The 19,206-nt window shown below is 37.0% G+C and overlaps 1 long non-coding RNA gene across 1 annotated transcript; it reads left to right on the forward strand.

Annotated features, from left to right (window-relative positions):
- The first annotated feature begins 16,057 nt into the window (after nt 1-16,057).
- On the forward strand, nt 16,058-18,865 carry LOC125262055. The gene is made up of 6 exons (XR_007183500.1): nt 16,058-17,083; nt 17,418-17,567; nt 17,754-17,856; nt 18,147-18,398; nt 18,508-18,679; nt 18,793-18,865. It is a non-coding gene; the product is annotated as an uncharacterized LOC125262055 (long non-coding RNA).
- The last annotated feature ends 341 nt before the right edge of the window (nt 18,866-19,206 follow it).

Genomic DNA, 19,206 nt, shown 5'->3' on the forward strand with positions numbered 1-19,206 from the left:
GGGATGAGGCACGCTTCGGGACTAAGTTCCTAACAGGCACACAGGTGACACTCATTATCAGTTATGCCACTTGCTTCATTCTCATGGTCTGGTTCCCAAAACGCACTGCCATCCAGTTCTCCAACAGTTGAGTAAACTCCTCCGTGAAACCTGGCAGCAGCACTGGATAGCCCTCGGTGGATGGCTTGACACTCCTCCGCCGCCTGGTGGATGGCAGCGGTTCCTCTGGGTTTGGGCAGCCTGCGGGTGTCCCCCCATTCCCCGCCCCTTCCCCTTTTTTTCATTTACTAAAAAACAAAAACAAATAAATTCTATACTTTTTAAGCACAAATGCTTATCTTGCACTGCTCTGCAATGCGCCACACATTACATAACCACATTGGAAAGGTCACACGTGGTTTCTTAGGGCGATTGGGCGACGCACCACCAAAGTGCGAAAGGGAGGGATTTTTTTCTTCAATATTCAACCACAGTGTTATGCTAACTCTCACTGTTCTATACTGTTTGTTCGGAATCTGGATATAGTCCAATCAGCATCAAGTCACATTGGAGTACCGCCCCTTTTTGGGCGATTTCACTTTGGCCGAGAATCGCCCAGAGTGCTCTCATAGACTTATATACAAAAATGTTTTATTTTTTTCAAACTGCAGGCACTGCAATGCAATCTCTATGAGTTCTGGGAGGGCTAGCACTAACTAGCCTGACTACGTCAGACTTTCTACTTCCGCTCAATTTCATTTCGCTTCTGTACTCAGTCTGATACAGCGTCAGAGCTTTGTGTTTGCCACCGGTCTGGAAACAGCCGGGCCAATCAACGAACAGAGGGCGGGCTGAGAGCCGTGACGTAGATGCTAAGCGCCGAGTTTTACATTGTAGGTTAGAGAAATCGAAAACCGAAACGACCGCGGAAATGGGAAACGAGACACGGGATGCAAACTTCGGGATGCATTAACTTCGCATAATCTGCAAAAGTCGTTTACAGCCATGTTCACTCCGGTATTTCGCTCACATCATCATGTGTTTACAACAGGTTTACAGTGGAAGTTCAATCATAGATTTGAGTTCGATGCATGATGTCTGTGCTTCGATGCGGCTGTACAGGCGGATAACATACGTCATAACTAAACGTATCTGATTGGCTTACGGGTAACCAATGATTTTAAACTTCAGACAAGCGTCCCCTAGCGAGAGAGAAAACACTTCTCTATTATGCCATTCCAGACTCTGTCTACGAAGCAAAGTGAAGTAGCAGAGTCTGGTATTACCAGGCTAAGCACTAACATGCTTTCATCATCATACATAACCATCACTTGTGCAGCAATTGGTGGGAACAAACATAACTCTATTAATAGTCTTTAAGATGAAGTGACATTCAATAATATTTGAAAACAATTTTGCATTTTAACAAGAAAAAATAAAAAATACTTTAATATCTTTATTAAATGTGATTTAAAAAAGAGAGAGAGAGACCATGGGACATCTCACGAGTTGAGTCCTGTTGAACTAGAACAATTGTCATGATGAAGGCAATCAATTCTATCGTATCATTAAAAGAAATACCATTCAGTCATCATAGCAGTCAGGATAAATTGACAATAAAAGAATTTGGACCACCAAGACCAAATTTAAAAATAAAACAATTATCTACAAAAAACAGGAAAACATATAATAGGGTATTCGAGGAACTAGTATGAGCGGAAAAAATGGCTAGCAGGTTGCGAAATAGCTAATGCTATATTCTGCTACCCCTGCATTTTGTTCCATCCCGAGAGTTGGTACGGACATCGCATGGACAACTACAGGTGGCATCCGACATGCACCATCACTCGGAGAAGGTGAAAAAGCATGAAACAGCGAAGATGTATATGGACAGTTGCCTAAAATTGGCAGGTTTCGGGACAGTCAACATTGCCACACAGTTGGACGACAGCTACTGGATAGCTGTACGTCGTCACAACGATGAGGTTAGTAGGTTATGCCCTTTCCTGTTTTTTTAATATAATTTCCAGTGGAGTTACGAAATTTAACACAAGCTCTTTTAATGCTTTTCAAACCCACTGACAGATATAAAGGATGACCAATAGCATTGATTTATGAAAAAAAAGGCAAAATATGGAGGTACAAGGTTTCTGCCCAATATATTGTCGCTGTCAGGTGGAAACCTTGTATCTCCATATTTATATTATAATACATTTATTTTATAACTAAAATAAATTTATTTTGTCAGATCTGCGACAATCCTGGTCCACACCAAAGAAATGTTCTCCTTCACCGGCCACCTTGTGAGTGCCACGCTGCTACAAGGAGAGATGTTTGAACAGCATTGCCATACATTCCCTTGTTGAGGCTCTGAACATCACTGTCAGGGCATACCCCATGTTGAATAAGGCGAAGCTGAAGACTAAACTGTCTCTCGTTTATGAGAGTCCAGAATTCGAGGGCTGCTGCTGCAGTGCACTGGCACAGTACCAGGTTTTTGCTGAAGTACAACCTCCAGGATACTTTTTCTGAGACTGTGGCTATGTTGAACAACTTCATAACCACTCCCATGACAACTGCTGAAGCTGAAAGGTGTTTCTCAACCTTAAAGAGAATCAGGACATTCCTGTGAAATGTAATGGGACAGGAACGTCTGAATGCACTGCCATGCTTTCCATGATGAGGGAACTAGTCAGGAACATGCCTACTTTCAATAAGAGAGTAATTGATCACTTTGCTGCTTTGAAAGACAGACAAGCAACATTTCAATATAAGTGAGCAGTGTAAATAGTGAGTAATGTGAAATAAGCAGCGTAATTCAAGTAAACAGTGCAATATAAGAGTAATGAGATCTAAGCAGTGTGATATATGTGAGTAGTGTAAATAGTGAGTTATGTGATTTCAATAATTTCTTATTAAACTGAAATTGGAGTAAAAAGTTTTTGGAAATCCACATCCTGGCTAGTCTTTGTTTGAATAGATTTTGGCTTGCTGCTGAATTGGTAACACATATAGAAATATGTCTATAAATATATACATCCTTAACTAGCTGTTATTTTATCCATTGAATGGGTGACCTTATCCTTATCAATCATCCAAACATTTGGCAGGAGCTGCCACTGTGTCGATCAATGTTAAAATGTTAGTATGATAATATTTTGCGACCGATTTTTGTAAAAGACTTCTTCCTCGGCTGGGATTGTGTAGAGCCCTTTGAAGCTGCAATAAAACTGGACCAAAAAATTTGGACCTTCAAACCGTTGTACCCTGTTGAAGTCCACTATATGGAGAAAAAACCTTGATTTCTCTTCGACTTGAAGAAAGAAAGACAAACACTGGATGACATGGGGATGAGTAAATTATCAGGACATTTTAATTATGAAGTGAACTGAATCCTTTAAACAATCTGAAGCCAAAAATAATGCATCCATTCATTTAAAAAAATAAAGTAATCCATATGACACGAGGGGTTAATAAAGGTCTTCTGAAGTGAAGTGATGCATTTTTGTAAACTTTTTTAAAACTTTATAAATTCAAACCATATGCATACTGCTACCTATGCTCTTTGTTTAGGTATGTTAAAATGTTAGTATGATAATATTTTGCTTGTAAACTTAATTGTTTTTGACCCTCTGAATTTTGAGGTTCTGAATATTGTGATTCTGAATAATTGTGATTTTTGTGAATCACACAAAAACATGAAAATACAAAAACACTACATTTGTTTCTCAAATTAAGCATCTATAGATGACTCTCACTTGGGTAAAGTTGGTTTTATATTCGCACATTCGGACTTCTGATAAATTCAGACTTTCCAATAAATGTGCAATAAATTAATGTTTTCGAATTTTAAGCAGTGACATGATATTGACAACCAACGATTGTCAACTTACAACATTTTTCACAGTCGATCAAAATAGGCAAGTATTGTTTTAATGGCATATTTACTTGTGAATGTCCACTGAATGTCCAATGTAGTGTGATTAACAAGGCTATTGAATACGGATGTCCGAATGTGCGAATATAAAACCAACTTTACCCAAGTATGACTCTCCCACTGCCAGTCAATCTTATTTCCTCTTAACTTCGAGGAATAAACGGCACACAGATGTTTCGTGTTTACAAGTGGATTGATAGAGTGAGTGCTTCTGAGGGTGAAAATGAAAAATCATTAATAGACAATAACTTTTAAGATCACTCACATTTCATGCTTTGCTTCATACAAAATAATTTTTTGTATACTGTTGCATATTTATGTGATAGAAATGAATGGTTTTCACTGTTTTCAGTCAAGAAATAGATAATGGGTTAAATGTTACACAAAATAATAACTACTTTTGTATAATTTTCTCCTAATTTAATGTTGTGCATTAGTGACATGTCACACTTGCTTCAGCTTCTCAGCTCCACTTGAAGGCAGCATTAGTATTTGTCTGGTCATGTGATCTCAACATGCCTGTCCACACAAGACGACATGCTTCATGTTAAATAAAACTGCTTTAATTAAGCCATTGTGATATTCTTCAAAAATATCATTAATTTCTGTAGAGCTCAACACTTTAAATGACAGAGAATGGAAACCAACCTGTTTGTTCCTCAGTATCTTCTTGTTTCACGCTGAATAATTCTTCAATCTTCATGTCTTCACTCTCCTCTTTTATAAACGCCATCTTTATATGTACATCATGTGGATCTCAGAATGGAAACCAACCTGTTTGTTCCTCAGTATCTTCTTGTTGCACACTGAATAATTCTTCAATCTTCATGTCTTCACTCTCCTCTTTTATAAACGGCATCTTTATATGTACATCATGTGGATCTCAGTTGCTTCACCACAAGTTATTCTGTGTGTTTGGGAGCTCTGTCATGTTTAAAATGAGATTTATTAACAGCTAAAAATAAATCCAAACTAAATCTCTGGGCGTGTCTTAATCAGCTCCCTAGGTCAGTAGTCAGCGCACTAGCAAGGAAGTCATTCAGAAAGATCAGACCATTTAAGGCTCTCAAAACTAGCACTACAAATTCATAGAAGAACAAATCATAGACACTTACAGATACTTTGGCATTTATGAATTATAGTTGGTATTATTAATTTGTATATCAGATTTAATAGATTACACATTCATGAACATTTGCTTCTTGGTTTGTAAACTTAATTATAAAGTGTTGTGTTTGTGTTATCGTTGCATTTCCACAGTTTTGACCAGCAGGTGTAGTCAGCTTGCAGTGATTCGTGCGCTTCATTTTGGTAAGCAATTGATTCAATTGACTCGGAGTTTATAAAAGCTCCACTTCTCCCATTATTACTTGCCAGTGCCTGAAGTCGAGTTTACGATATGCTGATTTACGATATAGGGAGCGAAAAAAACCTCACCTTTTCAAGTGCAGATTTATTCACAAACAGAATAGCTTTCATTGATGTTAGATGAAGCATTGCAATGTTACATTCAATAATAAATCATTTTATATTACTTGTAAAAGTAGGACATTAATTTAAGTGTTTATATCGATTTAAACTCCTTAAATGTTTTAAAACACAAACCTTTCTTCAGTCAACTCAAAACAGACGCATGAATTCGTTGCCGCCTTATGACATCACGACGCCAGACCAAAATAACAGTCCTACTTACACGTTGGTTTAAAATAACAAAAGTGCATACAAATTTCCAAACATGTAAACAAAACAATAAAACAGATAAAATAGAATTTAAAGTTGATGGTGAAATACATATTTAATACACATCCAATCGAAATATTAAGAACTATTAATGAAAGAATGTGAGATTCTATGAAAAGCAATTGTTTGGGTGCACAAACGATTTATACAAGCTACGTATTAAAATACTAATCGTTTTTAAAAGAGTTAACACATACATGTGTCAGTAAAGAAGCACATTCATTTGAGTCTTAAAATACATAAAAAATAGATAATAAAATGTCTAAAAATTATGGTCTTGCAAGAATCAGTAGAAGATAAGTAAGGGAAGTAAAAATGCTGGGATTATTCTTTATAAATTTAACTGTCATTACTGGTTTAAAAAACAAACAAACAAACAAACAAACAAACAAAAATGTTATTTAAAGTTTGCAGGGTCCTTGCTGATTCCAAAACAATTTTTTCCTGTAAAAGTTTTTTGGCAAAGCCAGTATTGTATTGTGACTTGTTCTCATAACAGTTGCTTGTCAAATGCACAGTACAAATGTGACTACGACGTTTACTCACATTTTCTGTCCTGCGTGGCAAAATATGATGAAAGTTGCATTTTAAACCCGATTTTAAACATGACGTGGTCACAATGAGTGATGCGATATTATGCAAATAAATAGTGGCAGAAAAATAGAGAACTTTATTAAATCTGCTCTCTCTGCATCATCTTGAGAGCTTTTAGTATGTTTTACAAATGTCTCTGGATTAATTAACTAGCTCAAGTTTAGTCAAAGCCCAAAACATTCTACTCTGTGAGACTGTTCAAATGATATATGACACATGCCTATCTGAGCTGTATGATGTTTTTTGACATATTGCAGCAGTACATCATTGTTATGAGCCGGAGCCATTTATTCATTTGTTCCATTCTGTTGTCATGTGTATATCTTGTGTATCTCTTCTGTGTGTGTGTGTACCTGTGCATGTTTGTGTTACGGATGGGTGGTGTCTTGTGATAATCTGCTGGAGGCTGCAGTTGGTTTTCCTCATCTGATCCAGATATAAGGACCGCCCCAAACACTCAACTTCCGCCATCATTGTGCCATCGTGTCTTTGATTGTGTACCTCTTTGCCATTACTTCATATGTGTCGTACCAGAGAGACTGATTGTGATTATTTGGAGTTTGTGTTTTTGATTGTGATTCTGGAGGACCTTTGATAATTCTTGTTTACTTGACCCACGCCTTTTTGACTATGAATCTGGATTCTGATTTTGCATTGTTTGCTATATATTTATCTCCTGTAAATGTTCTTGAATATATTTTTTGCCAAATTAAGAGATGTAGAGGGTTTCTATTTATCAGCAAATAACTCAGCTCTACTTAGTTAATCAAATTGGCTACATTCATTGTGAAGTTCCGACTCTAAGCTTTCAAATGACACCTATTTTGTGTTGATCAAGGCAATAGATTTGAAAAATATTACTCATTTTTCGTAGCTAGGTAGCGCCCACCGGCAGAACACTGTTTAAGAGGGACTACTCAGCACTCTTTAAGAGTTGATCAAAATAGTTTCTAAACTTTAAGTGATACCTATTTTGCGTTATTACATTTAGTGGTAGCTTTGTCATTTTATTATGAATTTTTTCGTGGGGGGGGGGGGGGGGGGTGTACTTTTGTAAAAGGTTTTTCTTGAAAAGTGTGCTTACAGTATCTTTATTCATAGTAAATGCAAATTTTTTTTTTATTGTTCTCTAATGCATTGGAACTCATATTTGAGTGTCTCTTAAGTGTCCAAATGCTTAAAAAAAATACACTGTACACATAACATTTACCCCTGCAGACTATGTGGAAGCTGTTTTTATTTTCTCCGTTTGGACATCAGTCAATGTTTTGGCAAGAGTTTCACTGGGCAGCTAAGAAAGCTCTTTGATAGTTGAGATAACTTACTGAAGGCTTTGTGTGGCCAGCACCACCTCCTCTATCTTATCGTAGACATCTTGTAGACTTGATGTCTCATCAGCTTTTCATCTTGAACTGAAGTAATTTTTAAATAGATTAGTATAGACTTGTGCAGTTGAGAAATGTTCTCGAATGATTGATTCTGTACCTTCTCTTCCTCTTGCTGCCCTTGAAACTGTGTGAAATTATTCTTTGCAATGGCAAAAAAATTTGCAGGCATTCTGCTTCCAGTAGAGGGAACCTGGGTACATGGGGATGACATGACCCAAAGATTGCCATTTAATTCTTGATGTTTTAAACCGCTTAAAAATACAAACACAAATTGTAATATGTACCTTTAGTTCCTTCAGAATCAAGGATCTCATTACCCTGGGCATCTGTGAGAATTACAGGATCATAACTGCCAAGAACATCTTGAACCTTCCCAACAGTGCCATGTACTGTAGCCTCACATTCTATGAAACGGACCACCACCATCCTGCTCGGCCTCAGTTTGCTGTTTACTAGATCAGCTATGTAAATGTTTCTGAAGTATTAAGAAAAGGATAAATATAGAAAAGTGTCTAAGAAATTCCAAACTATTAAATCAGATTACAATATTTTATACATCAATAGTGAAACAAATAACCCTGTATAACTTGCAGTGATAAACAAAAAATGATCAATTACTCTGTATAAACTGTTATAAGTTTAAGTAAAAACACTGAATATCCAGTGACCAGTGAGTATTATAGATCCTGGAGGATAATAGGCTACCCCTTATAACTGTGTCATTGTTATAAAAAAGGAACATGGCTCTTTATCATAACTTTATTGAGAATCTCCCTAACCCACATAAATACAATAATTATACACCTCTGAAATGAGCGAATCATGGAGGCTCTCAGAGGTGGTGCGATAGTCGCTGCAGATGAACCAGCAGCAGCAGAGGATGAAGTAGTGTGGGTAAAAGAGAAATGCTGAATGACTGCTGATGGGGGTGTTCCAGATGAGAGAAGCCCTTTCTCCACTTCATCCCCATGGACCTCAATGTCCATGTGCAGTGATGTCTAGGGTGCTGAAGTAACCAGACTGTGTCGGGAGAATTGCTATATTCGAATCATCTGTCAAGTACAGAGTCTGCAATTAAACCTTAAAGGAACACTCCATTTTTTTTGAAAATAGGCTAATTTTTCAACTCCCCTACAGTTAAACAGTTGAGTTTTACCGTTTTCGAATCCATTCAGCTGATCTCCGGGTCTGGCGGTACCACTTTTAGCATAGCTTAGCATAGTTCATTGAATCTGATTAGACCATTAGCATCTCACTCAAAAATAACCAGAGCTTCGATATTTTTCCTTCGATATTTTGACTCTTCTGTAGTTACATCGTGTACTAAGTAAGACCTACGGAAAATGAAAAGTTGCGATTTTCTAGGCCGATATGGCTAGGAACTGTACTCTGATTCTGGCGTAATAATCAAGGAACTTTGCTGTCATACCATGAGTGCAGCAGGCGCAATGATATTACGCAGTGCCTGAAAATAGGCTTCCGTCAACATAACCAATGTGACCACCTGCTTGTACAGGGAGCGTGCCTTGCAACCATGGAGACATTTGTGAGAGACGCTGTGTAGTATCATTGCAGAAAATAAATACAGATAGGACACTAAAAGTGATATGCTAAAATTTTGTTTATGTTTTGTTAATTCAGTTACAAGAATGTGGACAAATAAAACTTCCTAAAGACCCACGTCTTTGTTCTCTTCACTTTAGATAAAGTATCAGGGCTAAATTGGAGAGAACAAATACATGGTTCTTTGGGAAGTTTTATTCGTCCACATTCATCACAACTTCCAATTCTTTTCTCCTCTGATCGCTAGTAAAGCAGTGAAGACTTGCATCTCTTCTCTTGCGGCCAACCGACTGAAAATTGACCCTTTGCCAGGAGTTTGATTGACAGGCGATCTAACCAATCATAATACCGAATCCACCATTTTGTCCGACAAAGCAGTCAGGGGCGTTAGCAGGTTAATGTAAGTGGACTTGAACTTGAAAAATGGTGTGTACTGACATCTTTCCGTGATTGAAACAACATTCCTTCTGATGTTCATTCATGTTTTTGATGTTATAAATTAATTAGTAGGAAGAGATGATTGGTTCATGAGCTGTTTGAACTGAGGTGCTACAGCTATCTGTCACGACACATTAAAGAGCCACAAAACGGTATTTATTGTTTAAATTTCTTTAAAAATGACAACATTTGAAATTTGAGACTTTGTTTCATATCAAAAGTAACCTGCTCTGTCTTGTCTGTCGACGAGTTGTCAGTGTCCTCTTTGCTCCGCAATGTATTTTTCACTGCATGAGAACATGATGTGTGGCAAGAGATCGGCATGGCTTGTCAGACATAGCAAAAGTAACTGAAGGGGGCGGGTCTCTGCAAACGGTCAATTGGCATCATATATTATATTCCGAGGTGTGTTGAGGTAAAAATAGCAGCAGGGCAGCGTCAGTTGCAACCATTTGACGTCATGACGTAGAATGCACTGTGCACATAAGCAAAATAGCACCCCCCACCCCATTGTCCAAATATGGATTTTTTTTAAATAACGTAAATCTTTCAGGGGTTTTCTACTACATATTTCAGTAAGAGCCATAATTTACGTTATATTAAGCCATACAAGTCTTAATACTAGGGGTTCCCCTTAAAGGTGAAAGCAGAATAACATTTATTTCAACAATGCAGTAACAAAATAACATATTTTCTATAAAATGTAACAACTTATTACAAATTTTGTATAAAATCCCACCTCCCCTGCCCAAAAAATAAATTATTAAATGAATAATTATAATAGTAATAAATAAACAAATAACTGCAAGGTGGTCCACCAGAAATTCTTCTGTGTGGTTTCCCCTGAGCCTCCAGACATTCTCCTTCTAGGTTCTCCAGGCCCTCTCAATGTGTTGGGTATGAGCTCCTGTCTGGACATCAACAAATGCCACACTGTGGTTCACTGTATAATGCCTGTAACCAAACATGTCTGTAAGCCCTCACTCATCACTGATGATGATGAACCCTCTCTTGGCATGGTGAGCAATAAGTCGAATCAGTTCCCTTCTGGTCCTCCTTTCAACTAAGTGGAGAACTGGTTTTGCAGATTTGTGTCCTTGGTATTTCCCCCCAGCATGCCAAACACCCACTTCCTCCTTTTCCATCCACCATCCATTCTGCCTCGCCCATACTGAAAAAGAAAAAAAAAATGTCCAAAGAAAGAAAGGATTTTTAAACAGATTTGAAATTAATTTAAATAGATCATGATTAAAACCCTGTGTAATTATGGTGGATAGTTTAACACTTAAATAATAATAGTTATGTAACAGTAAATGTTATTATATTACTTGTAATAATAATTATTATTCTTGCCTTTCTTTTATGTTGAAAGTGACTCTCATCTATAAAAATGAACTGTCTTCTGCCCCCTATTTGTTGTCCTCTTCTTCTCCTCAATCTGTCCATTGCCACCACGTATATGCCTCTTGCACTTTTTTGGCCATCTTTGACAAGTTTGCAGAGCTCCCTGCTATGTCATTTGTTAAACTAACCTATACAGGAACTTTATCCATTTGAAGAGGGAGACTTTGGAATAACTAAATATTGAGTTGTGCCTAACTGACTTCTTTATTGTTCTTCCTCTGTGACCGCTTTGCTGGCACCTCCTGGGAGATAAATGAAAAGACATAGGCGAAAAAGGCAAATAGATTTTAACATATAAATTCAAATACAATATTGAATGTTTGATCTAAAGTGGTCAAAGTTCATTGGAACAAGTATTGTACTTTTGATGTGGAGACACTTTTATCTGAGCTATTTTAATGCTACTTCATAATTTAGAAAAAACATTTTTAAAATACTTTTACTACATAACAAACATTTATCTGACATGTATAACTAGTTATGAAAATTAAGCTTTTACAAAAATATAAAAATGTGAGCATGTAATATATAATGGATAATATAAAAGGCCAAAAAAAAAAAAAACTGAATGCATTAATATGCATTATATAGTACAAGGGCATTCAGATTACAGATGTCAAAATTCCACCACCCCACCTTACCTACCATTCAAAATTGTCAATGCAATAGCTTTGCTTCAAATTCATTTTATGACCACAGGAATTACATTTAATCGTCCTTTTAAGTATTTTTTTCTTTTGAAGCCATTTTATAAAGTTTCACATTTTTCTTTCCCTTGACCAGCTCGCTCAACTTTCTGGCTAAATTTGGCATCTTTTTAACACCTTGTAAGTGTAGGTCTCCCACCCAAAAAGACTTTTTAGAACACAAAGTTTTTAGGTACAAAAATCCGTTGTGTGCTTTCTTGGCCGTTTTTCTGAGGCTTTTTTAAATATTGTTCATATCGAAATAAGAATTATATCGTATCTACGGAAATTTAGATATATATTGAGATATAAATTTTGTCCATATCGTCCAGTCCTGTTATAAATATGCATATACACTATATTGCCAAAAGGTTTTGGGACGCCTGCCTTTATGTGCACATGAACTTTAATGACATCCCATTCTAATTCTGTAGGGTTTAATATGGAGTTGGCCAACACTTTGCAGCTATAACAGCTTCATCTCTACTAGAAACTTTACACTTTACACACAGGCAAGTACCGTTCTCCTGGAAACTGCCAAATCCAGACTCATCCACCAGACAGAGAAGCATGATTGGTCACAAACAACACATTTTCCGAATAGATTTGAATTGACTGCAACTACCCAGGGGCGTCGCTATACTGCAAACATTCAAATAGCAATCATGTTATGTTTTTTTTCTATCAGATGTTTAGAATCAAAACTACCAATGCCAGATTCAAGAATTAATCATTCTTGGTCAAATGGCTTTTATAAACTGTCCATGATTCAGTTTTGGGGGCCATGACAGAAGTTTGATGCTGACATGTGAGAACAAGCAACAGCCACCAGCATTTTTCCATCATCTTCTTAATCTCCTCACGTAAATGATTACATTTCAATGGCTTACATTTCTTACCCACTGCAGAAACCACCACATGTTCACCAATGCCGTCAAAATTATTAATTTTTCTGTTTTTGTTGATCACAAAGTACAAAGTAGATAAGGAAAACTAGGATGACAGGTGTATTCAGAGCGCTGCCATTACTGTTTACAATGCGTGGAATGGTGCGCTGTTATTGGTTGAGCGGATATATCGCATTCTGCAGAGAAGGGAGACTGGCGTTTGTCGTGGTTTGGAAAAATAGGGAGAAAACATGACAGAATAACACGGCGGATACAGTGGCGGTTCTAGACCCTTTTTAACTGGGGGGCCAAGCTGGGGCCAGTTGTACTGTTAGAGGGGCCAGTTAAATTTAGACCTTATTGTTGTCATATCATTTTCTGTACTGCACTGCAGGCATTAACAGGCAAAATACCATATTTATAATCATTCAACAATGTATTTGCATTTCAATTTTATTTTTTACATTTGCATTACATATTCAGTATCAGTCACATTAACTGTATTCTATGATTTTTGTGTTTCTTTTTTGCAAAAAGATCAGCAAATTCATCTAGATTTAAGGCCTTTGCCCTCCTTGACTCAGTACTTAGAACACCTAAATTGCTTAATCTGTCATCTGACATTGTGGACCTGAGATTTCACCAGCTTTAGTGCAGAAAACCTCAATTCACAAGAAGCAGTACTAATAGGGATTGAAACAGCTATCTTGCATAGTTTAAAAAGCTCAAAGAAAACTTCTTTATAAGGTTCAATGAATAATGCCAGCTCTACTACACTGGAGGGTTTCTGCATGCCACTCTTTCTAAAATTCTTCACTTGAACAGCTGACATTTTCAACACACATTTCACAAACAAACCCATGAAACACAACACAAGAAGACTATTACCAGCTAATACAATAAACATAGCTAGTAGCCTGTAACTTTACCTTTACTCCGTCTTTTCAGCTTTTGGGTTGCTGTTTGAATTGACACACTGTTCAAAGATGGAGCATCACATTGACAGGCCACATCTCTTGTAAGGGGCTGTATAAAAGAAATTGCATTGCAGTATGATATGGGCACAAGGCCAAAATAGATGATTGTGCAGGACTGCCAATTTTTGAGTTCAACTTGGAGAATTACGATTCAATTCATAAGCTTGAGATTTATATTCCTCTTGATATCAATATCGTTTCATTTGGATATACAGTATACAGTTTTTCTCAAGGGGAAAAAAAAATCTCATATTTTTGCAAACTGTACAGGGAAATTTGTCAGGTGGTACATTATTATTAAATGTCAAAATTAACAACTGAATTGTATACAATTAGGTCAGTTTTTTATAATAATTGAGCGATTACATAAGACATGATTTAATAAGTTATGGTGTATTTTTCAATATACCCTCTGTAAAGAGTAAGAGATGATAGGTATTACAAATGTTGGTCTTGATTTAAGTGGTGATGTTGGTTGTTGGCGTGCACGCCAAAATAATTTTTTGATTATGGATAATATGACATCAAGTTATGTTGGCAGCCCTGTTTGATGTTCAGTGTCTGAAGTGCTTGTTTGTCGCTAGTTCCACTTACCGTCAAACTTTGTGAGTTACCAACGGTGTAGAGATGGGACAGCCGTATCTGTTAAAGACAAATATTTAACAAACCCCATTTCGTGCTGTGTCCAGTTTGTGAAGCATCCACGTGTAAAGTGCTTCGAACACAAACGTGACCACTCTGAAATCCCTCCTTCCTCGAAATGCAAAAACTCAAGCCATCGGGACCACAACGAGGGAATTTTGGGGAATGGGAAAAGTGTTTCGGGAGAGCCACAACCTAAAACACACCTCCTAGCCATCTCAGTATGTTGTTCGTCTCTTTCACGCGCTATCTGTCAGTTGGATGGGCGTGATTAAGGATCTTAAGCCGAAACCCAAGCCGTCAAACTGACGTCATCAGAGAAGGGACGCCGTTGCAGAGGGGAGAAGCATTTTCAGATTTTGATTAAATATATTACAAAGCCAAACAATTTTTTTGTATGGATTGACTTGCACGGATGAATTGTTCACCCCAAAACTAGCAATTTGCACTAACAAAATGAATGTCAATTTTGATTTCATGTGTACTTTAAACTGCCATAACTTTAAAAGACAACATCTCAGTTTGCATTGAACTTTCAGCGCTGTAACTTTGCAGATACTGTTTATGCTCAAGCAGCAACTTGAGACTTCTGAAAAAGAGACTGCTGTCTCTTTAAGACATAATACACGGATCAGTACACTGATACTAAATACATGCGTTCCTTCTCGTGTATAAGTTCACTTAAGACATAACCGACTATGCTTGCTAGGATACTCCCGAAGACGGGCATGTTGACATAATTAATAAAGAATAGTAGGTGGTTTGAGAGAGTGGAAAACACAATTTGTGTTTTTAATTGATTCATTTTTCTGCCCTTGTCCATACTGAAAGCCTATCACCCCCTTCTTTGCCAAAAAGATGCAAGAACATGACTCAAAAAACATAAACATAAAAACAGTATTGCTTCCTTGGTGAGTGGATCATTCCATTATTTTGTAAGGAAAATATTCAGACCTATATTTCAGAAGCTTACATCAGTTGTCCGTAGTCATCAAAGTTTCAAATTACAATTAAACATTGATGTTCTTCCCATTTTAAAAAGTTTAGGTGTACATTTCTAGACAATTTTAGGAGTGATCCAGGCTTATAGCAGAAAACCTGTGCTCAAAGCCTGTCATTGTTAGAATATCTGGATCTAATATCAGATCTAGAAGGATCTGGTCTGGGACGCTCCTGCGAGGGCTTTTATTAATGATATTACCTTACACAATGGATACAGTGGCTGTGATAAATGTGTACAGTCAGGCATTCACACTGTATTATTTAATTATATGTGTATTATTTAAACACACTAAACTTACGGGAGATCACTGGAAAATAACAAGTAGAAAAAAGATCACAACCCCACATACATCAACGAGAACTAACAAGAGACTGAACTAAACAAGGGATATACCGTATATATACACAGGACTAAACGAGTTAACGAGGGACAGGTAGACATGATAGGTTGCTATGGGCACAGATGAGAACACTAGAAAACTAGGTCAACTAAGGCAAACAGGAAGTAAACACAGGAACTGGAAACACATGAAACTAATCCAGAACAGAACAAACCAAACAAGCATTTTGGGGACTCTATGGTCAGGGTTTTTTAAGTTTACAATATGGTCTGACTAATCTTAATGATGATGTGAAGGTGCATGCATGGCCACTTATATTTAATAACAAGGCTTCCTTTTGAAAACTATTTAATGATAGGAATAGTTAGAAAACCACTGCAGCAAGTTATACACACTATTTCAAAACTTGATACAAGTTTAAAAAATGAAATTTGAAAATACAAAAAAAAAAAAATAAAAAAAATAAAAAAAATAAATGCTGCACTCAGATGGACCTGTTCCACAAGGTTTTACAGGAATGGTCTCCCAATTTAAGGAACTGGCAATAGATGAGTTTGTCATCAACACATCAGAGAGTGACAGATGTATCAAGATGATTTTCTATAAAAAAGCAGTCCAAACACTATTATTGCCATTTCTTCTTGCCCATCGTCTGCCATGTTTGTTAACTCTAAAGTCATGTTTGACCGTGTTCAGAATCAGGAATCTGTTTGTGTGTGGTGTGCTGTCTTGATCACATCACATCACTTGACACACTATAGGAACAAAACAGTTAAATCTATAATTTTCTAACATTTTGAAAATCTGATAAGATTTAGAAAATCTTTTAGTGTGGGCCAGCCTTAAGGTACACTGTGCAGAAGTGCATCCAGTTGCCTTTGGAGGTTGGTTTTGTTGTCATTCCCCTACTTAATGCAGAAGAAGTCTTAAATTGCAGTTTTAGCATGGCGTTGTGGTAGTCATTAAGACTGAGATATTTTAGATAGACCAAAATTTTTATCTTGAGGAAAATTATTGTTAATTTATGTGCAGATCATCATCATATTTAGACAATGGTGACAGTGTCCAGACTGCCATCTTTTTCTCTGTAGGTGCATATACTCATATTTGTACTATTATTATCTTGGGCTTGGAACTTGTTAATAAAGACTTGCGTGCACTCTTTCTTTTATAGGCCATGTTTTACATTGTAGAGTTTCTGGAAACCCAAGAGGTTGGAGTGGTACCAGCACTTGTGGGTTGAAGATGAAATCTGTCAGTGGCCAACTCACTACAAACCTGATGAATTAGTAAAAGCCATATGAAATGAGGAGCAGCCTGGGCACAAATGAGATGCATATTGTGTTGGAATTTTATAAAAAGCAGGTATGTACATAATTTTTTATTTTTATAGCAACCTACAAAACTGCTTGTCTAAAACTTCCTCAAGTGGAAACCCACACTGACCTTCAAACAGCAGAGGAAGATGACGAGGATGCCAATCCAAAGAAAAAGTGGAAAAGGCTGTAAGTATTAAAGTGCCATTCTTATTGCTATTGTTTTAGATGTTAAATATTATGGAAAAATCTAATGTCAACATCTGTGAATTTGTTAAGGTTCTCAAATATAATCTATGAGTTCTCAGGAATTGAGATTAATATATCTTAAAGTCAATTCTGAGAATTGTTTCTAAACACATTATAATTGTGCTGAAACATTACAAAGATGTAGTACAAACTATGTAGTACTGAATTGTGGAGTTAGAACATTAAAATTCGGTGGCACAAATTGGCTTACAAATATAAACACTATGCATAAGGAACTCTTATTTCTATCCTTATTTGCATATATAATTTCCAGGTCCTCAAGCTACGGTAGCCACAAGAGGTATTGCTGTGGGCAACAACACATCCAAGGTTCTTTCGCTCTGCTCAGTTTCAACGTGGCAAATCCTGATGACTCCACCTACCTCCCCAGCATATCTGAATTGTTTGACACCACCAGTGAACAGTAAGTTAACTTTATTTGTTATAGATCTTTGTTAATCAGACATAATAGGAACAATGTGTTCCTCAACATTATTTGAACTGATGCTAATATGTTGATGCGATTGTCGAGTTATTTTACTATGAAGGTGAGAAATTAGAAATAATAAACTTTGTAACAAGTCGTTTTTGTGGTTTTCTTTGTCAATAGAGCACCAAACAAGACACCGCAGGACAGAGTGAAATACTTGATATATGAGGAGTGCCTACTTGAGCTTTTTAAAATCTGTCCCACCTGCTCAAGAGTCAGCAAGGTAGTCAAATTTGTAAAAGGAACATTTCTTTGTGACCCAGAAGTGCCTCCACCAGAGTTGTTCATACACCAGACAGTGGAAAAAGTCAACCACTTCTGGGCAGCTTTCCAGCAGGGAATCTGCATCTATCAGCCGCTGTCTACTACACAAGCTCTTTTTTTCAACTAGACAAACAAGTTTTGTAAAAATGACGTAATTTATAATAGTTTATAAAAGCATCACAGTGCTACAGTGGAATGTAATACATGCTATGAACAGTTACAGAGGTACTTTCTGATTTTACATTACAGGTGCTCAATGTAATGCATGCGAGAACCTTCAGCAGAATGACACATCGAAATCATGTGCATAAATACATTCTGCCTTTCGTGCTGTATAAATGGCGATCACACCAGACCAACCTGCTTGATGGACGATAACAGAACGAAACTGTATCTCTTGGTGGTGATATGAGAGCTGACAGTTCAGGCCATTGTGCAAAATATGGCTCATACTCCATGGATCTCAGCATAATCAAAATTGTTCATATCCAGCTCATACAGGTAAATAGATTATAAAAACAAAGTAGACAGTATTTGCCAGGGAAACTCTGAGTAATTCATTACATTTCTAACTTTAGAAATCTGTACTTACATCTGTTCTGATCCACAGAGTAATGAAGTGGGAAGCAGTGTCCGTATGGAAAAGGAAGGGCTTATCCGGAGTCTGGAATTTTGAAAAATCTGGTGTCAAAATAGCTTCCCTGGTGACAGACTGACACACCCGGGTTTAAAAGTTTGCCTGGGAACAGACCACTTTTATGATGTATGGCATTTATGTAAAAGTAGGATCATTTTAAAAATGTAGTTTATTGATTATTTGTAGCACAGCTAATCCTGTGCAACATTAACACTCACTGTAGAAGAGTTGTATTACATCTTTTTAAACTGTTTTCAGCACTCACCAAGAAAGCAGACACCATCTCCAAGGAGAAGAAATGCAACAAGATCAAAATGTTGCAAAAGAGCATTAAAAAAAAAAAAAAAAAAAAAAAAATCACCTCTACTGGTCAGCATCCAGTTCATCCATTGGAGAGGAAACAGTGGCAAAATGGACATCTTTTCTCAACCACATCCAGAATGTGCATGACCATGCAAATCCACTCTTCCCTAAGTGCCTCCACCCTCCTTCCGCTGACAAAAACATGTGGCTGAAGCCTGGAATGCCACTTGTAATATTCTCTCAGCTGCTATGCACTCATCATCTTTTATGTATTGATTATTCCTGTCCCCCTCTAGCAATAAAGGCCAACTACAAGATGGAGAAGGTGATAATGAACAAGTGTGTTCTTGGTGGGCTGGGCGATATATC

The sequence above is a fragment of the Megalobrama amblycephala genome, unplaced genomic scaffold (assembly GCF_018812025.1).
Source record: "Megalobrama amblycephala isolate DHTTF-2021 unplaced genomic scaffold, ASM1881202v1 scaffold573, whole genome shotgun sequence".
Lineage (NCBI taxonomy): Eukaryota > Metazoa > Chordata > Actinopteri > Cypriniformes > Xenocyprididae > Megalobrama > Megalobrama amblycephala.